Source organism: Xenopus tropicalis, chromosome 3, assembly GCF_000004195.4.
Source record: "Xenopus tropicalis strain Nigerian chromosome 3, UCB_Xtro_10.0, whole genome shotgun sequence".
NCBI lineage: Eukaryota > Metazoa > Chordata > Amphibia > Anura > Pipidae > Xenopus > Xenopus tropicalis.
The window spans coordinates 5,070,201-5,075,396 of record NC_030679.2 but is presented as its reverse complement, the minus strand read 5'-3'; the positions used below and the strand labels follow the sequence as shown (position 1 = coordinate 5,075,396).

The 5,196-nt window shown below is 49.4% G+C and overlaps 1 non-coding gene across 1 annotated transcript; it reads left to right on the top strand.

Moving 5' to 3' along the window:
• Nucleotides 1–4,549: 4,549 nt before the first annotated feature.
• On the top strand, nt 4,550–4,745 carry LOC116409913. Its single transcript, XR_004222161.1, has one exon. It is a non-coding gene; the product is annotated as a U2 spliceosomal RNA (small nuclear RNA).
• Nucleotides 4,746–5,196: the final 451 nt, after the last annotated feature.

The window sequence follows — 5,196 nt, the reverse complement described above, 5'->3', positions numbered from 1 at the left end:
TGGCCTTCAGGCTGGGCCCCCTTAGCCCATAACAAGGTTACAGATATATAGAAACATTGGGGTAACAGTCACCCCGCTATAGTTCCAGGGGTACCCAGGGCACAAATAAGCACTCACCCCAAATCCCCCCCTAACTGGCCTTCAGGCTGGGCCCCCTTAGCCCATAACAAGGTTACAGATATATAGAAACATTGGGGTAACAGTCACCCCGCTATAGTTCCAGGGGTACCCAGGGCACAAATAAGCACTCACCCCAAATCCCCCCCTAACTGGCCTTCAGGCTGGGCCCCCTTAGCCCATAACAAGGTTACAGATATATAGAAACATTGGGGTAACAGTCACCCCGCTATAGTTCCAGGGGTACCCAGGGCACAAATAAGCACTCACCCCAAATCCCCCCCTAACTGGCCTTCAGGCTGGGCCCCCTTAGCCCATAACAAGGTTACAGATATATAGAAACATTGGGGTAACAGTCACCCCGCTATAGTTCCAGGGGTACCCAGGGCACAAATAAGCACTCACCCCAAATCCCCCCCTAACTGGCCTTCAGGCTGGGCCCCCTTAGCCCATAACAAGGTTACAGATATATAGAAACATTGGGGTAACAGTCACCCTGCTAAAGTTCCAGGGGTACCCAGGGCACAAATAAGCACTCACCCCAAATCCCCCCTAACTGGCCTTCAGGCTGGGCCCCCTTAGCCCATAACAAGGTTACAGATATATAGAAACATTGGGGTAACAGTCACCCCGCTATAGTTCCAGGGGTACCCAGGGCACAAATAAGCACTCACCCCAAATCCCCCCCTAACTGGCCTTCAGGCTGGGCCCCCTTAGCCCATAACAAGGTTACAGATATATAGAAACATTGGGGTAACAGTCACCCCGCTATAGTTCCAGCTGTGACCCCATATCTCCCCCTAAATAGAGCTGGACATTAATCAACATTGGAGCTATATGTTTTTAACTTGACTTTAGCATGTACTTTCACTTTCCAGACCAATAGACATTTATTACATTGACACAAGGATTTCACAATGCGCCACCTTAGTTTCATCGGTAATGTCATAAAATAAATCACAGAGACTGTATTGGGGTCAGGGTATCGGGGTCTCCTGAAATGAACCTAAATATTAGAAGTGCACCCTAGGGCATTTTCATCATCAAAAATCATTTTGGGGGTGCCATGGCAGGTTTTACCATATTTTGTGAGTTGAGCAGTAATTACTATCAGTTTTCCGAGTTGGTTGTAGCCTGATTTCTTAGAGGTCCTATGAAGACCTCTAATAGGTAGAGGTCCCATAAAAGTAAAAAAATTACAGAAAGTCACACAAGGTAGTTCCTCTGTAGTAGTGGTTCCAAAGTCACAAGGCTGATGGTTAAGGACCCTGAGTATTAGTTGGAGGGCCCAGTATGAAGGCCAGTTATGGTGAGATTTAGGAAGAATGCCTACCGGCTCCCCTAGGTAATGGGAAAAGCCCGGTATGAAGGCCAGTTATGGTGAGATTTAGGGAGAACACCTACTGGCTCCACTAGGTAATGGGAAAAGCCCAGTATGAAGGCCAGTTATGGTGAGATTTAGGGAGAACACCTACTGGCTCCACTAGGTAATGGGAAAAGCCCAGTATGAAGCCCAGTTATGGTGAAATTTAGGGAGAACGCCTACTGGCTCCCCTAGGTAATGGGAAAAGCCCGGTATGAAGGCCAGTTATGGTGAAATTTAGGGAGAACGCCTACTGGCTCCCCTAGGTAATGGGAAAAGCCCGGTATGAAGCCCAGTTAAGGTGAAATTTAGGGAGAACGCCTACTGGCTCCCCTAGGTAATGGGAAAAGCCCGGTATGAAGGCCAGTTATGGTGAAATTTAGGGAGAACGCCTACTGGCTCCCCTAGATAATGGGAAAAGCCCGGTATGAAGGCCAGTTATGGTGAAATTTAGGGAGAACGCCTACTGGCTCCCCTAGGTAATGGGAAAAGCCCGGTATGAAGGCCAGTTATGGTGAAATTTAGGGAGAACGCCTACTGCTCCCCTAGGTAATGGGAAAAGCCCGGTATGAAGGCCAGTTATGGGGAAATTTAGGGAGAACGCCTACTGGCTCCCCTAGGTAATGGGAAAAGCCCGGTATGAAGGCCAGTTATGGGGAAATTTAGGGAGAACGCCTACTGGCTCCCCTAGGTAATGGGAAAAGCCCGGTATGAAGGCCAGTTATGGGGAAATTTAGGGAGAACGCCTACTGGCTCCCCTAGGGAATGGGAAAAGCCCGGTATGAAGGCCAGTTATGGTGAAATTTAGGGAGAATGCCTACTGGCTCCCCTAGGGAATGGGAAAAGCCCGGTATGAAGGCCAGTTATGGTGAAATTTAGGGAGAATGCCTACTGGCTCCCCTAGGTAATGGGAAAAGCCGGGTATGAAGGCCAGTTATGGTGAAATCATAACTATTCTTTTGTCGACCGCGGCTATTCTTTTGTCGACCGCGGCTATTCTTTTTATACGTGCCCCTATTCTTTTGCTGCCAATGTTTTAGGGGGCCCTGGGTACCAATGTTTTAGGGATCCCTGGCTACCAATGTCTGTGTGTCCTTTGTATTGATGGGAGGGGTCACTGGGGGCGTGGCCATTGGGGGCGTGCGAGGAGGGGGGCCCAGAAAATTTTGTTGTGAGGGGCCCTGTGATTTCTGTAGTTTCCTGTCCAGCTTCGAGGGAACGATGGTCTTGAATGCTGAGCTGTAATCTACAAACATACGTGTCTCTCTTCTCCAGGTGCGAGAGAGCAGTAATGTCAGGGCTACGGCGCCATCAGTGGACCTGTTGTGGCGATATGCGAATTGTAGAGGGTCCAGTGAGTCCAGTAGAGCAGAGCAGATGAAGTCCTTAACCAGCCCAAAGCATCTGCTCACGATGGGGGTCAGGGCTACCGGTCGCCAGTCATTCAGTGATGAGACTGTGGATGTTTTGGGTACCGGGACGATGGCCGCCATTTTGGCTGACTTAATTGTCTAAGTTAATTGTCTTCCTGAGTTGGTAGTTGGCGTGTCTGTAGTCCGAGGAGGCAAAGGCAGAGTTTCGTGCCGCCAATACTGTTTATCCATGGTTTTTGATATGGGTTGGAATTGTCAACTTTTATCATTATAATTAGCAAGCTGTTTGAATTTTGTGATTGCGCCCAGACAAGGACAGGCTCGGCTAAGGCCGGACATCATGCTAGCAAAAACATTCGCTTTGGTTTTACTTATCCTTTGCTGGTCACCACTTCTCATTCTTATAATGTACAGCTTGTAATTCACTCGACATAGAACTATTAAGACTATATTTGCCTTCTGTAGTAGTCTTTGCCTACTCAACTCCATGGGGAATCCCCTGATTCAATTACACCATAAACTGATCACAGGATTCCAAAATATTAAGCAACTGCTAAAGGTCAGGGGAAGAGGTTTGGGTGAAGGAACCATCTTGCTCCCTGTTGCTCCATCTTGTTCATATCATTAAATATATAAAGGAGTTTTGTAACTATGTAAAAGGCACGCTTAGATAATTCATAGTTGACAAAGGACAGGGTCGGACTGGGCCGCTGGGACACCGGGAAAAATCCTGGTGGGCCCCAGCGACCCAGACCCAACCCTTGCCGGTGGTCCCCCTGCCCTGATGCATTAAATTTACGCGCTATGGGTAGGACGTCGGGTGGGGGACCCTGCGAGGGGGGTTAGGGGGGCCCCTCTGGGGGGGGGACGCGGGCACCTGTAGGGCCCCTGGGGCAGGAGCCCCGGTGGGCCCTTCACCCCCCAGTCTGACCCTGACAAAGGATCTCACCCCTTTGCAAATATTGTGTAATTGACCGTATAGGATCCCTCACTTATAGGTTTTGGACACATTCGATGAAGAATGCTTAATAAATGAGACCAGTGTTGGACTGGCCCACCAGCATACCAGGAAAACTCCCGGTGGGCCCTCCTGCTCCTGACCATTTGGCCTGCTTCATGGCCATTCCTTATTTCTGAATGGGAACAAAGAGGAGAAATAGATGCTAGTATGTAAAAAAAAGACACTGGGGGAATAAAGTGGTTGAGGGAGGAAAGGAGGAGAAATACTTTGGAGAGTGGGCCCATGTTTTCAGGTTTCCTTGTGGGCCCCTGGGGTCCCAGTCCGACACTGAACAAGACCTATTATCTCCAAATTCTCTCCCAGAATCCACCGAACCTATTCCTGAGAAAATTGTGAAACCTAAAGAGTAGGTCTGGATCAAAGTAATTAAAAGAAAGACTTGGTCAACCACTCGCTGGGAAGGTCCATATCAAGTCCTGCTGTCAACACCAATGGCTGTAAAGATAGAAAGAGCTTCCTAGATACATGCAAGCCACTGCAAACTGGTAAAAACCTTTTCAGGAACCCGAATAACCCCTTTGGGAAAGTCTGACTACAAAGGGGGACCATTCTAGAGAAGGGTTCCGTCTCAACGTCAGTGAAGAACAATGGGTTTGTTCTGGGGTACTGAGAAAGATAGGGAAAGAAAAGATTACTATAGTGTATATAGTAGTATGTATAGTAATAGTTCCAGGTATCGCTTCTCGGCCTTTTGGCTAAGATCCAGTGTAGTACCTGTTCTTGGCGTGGGGGGGGGGGTGCATCCCAGCTAAAGGATGCATCGGGTTTTCAACTCCCCATTGCTGGGCGGAGAGGCACTTGATCCTCTGGCTCGTGCCAGGGGAGCCCGTCAGAGCCCCCCAGGATTTGCACCCATGGGGTGCCAGATGACACTTCGGTGGAGCACTGGCACTTTAAGCGCACCCGGCACTTTTCTTTTGCACTTTTGCTCTTATAGCCCCAGACCTTTTGGTAGGGGCAAGAGAATTTTTATAATCCAGCCGAAAGGCGGGTTACGTACAAAATTCCTGGCCCCAGAGAGGGCCCAAACTGTGTCAGGACCTCTTCGGAGGTCCACTTGTACCCTGACCCCTTCTCTGCTTCGGATGGGAGGGGAATGGATAAAGGGACCCCCCTAGCCTTACAGCGAAGGGGATTTGAAGACTCTTGCCGCCTGCAGGCCTTTTGGCCGGGGAGGTCGGGGATAAAGGGGTTCCCCTGAGCTTCGGCAAGGGGGTTCCCAAAGATTCGGGATTACTGCTGCGCCTTTTGGCCGGGTGAACCTGGATGTTTTGGATTTAGCCTCTTTAGAGGCTAAATCACTTTTTATGCTTTCTACTCGC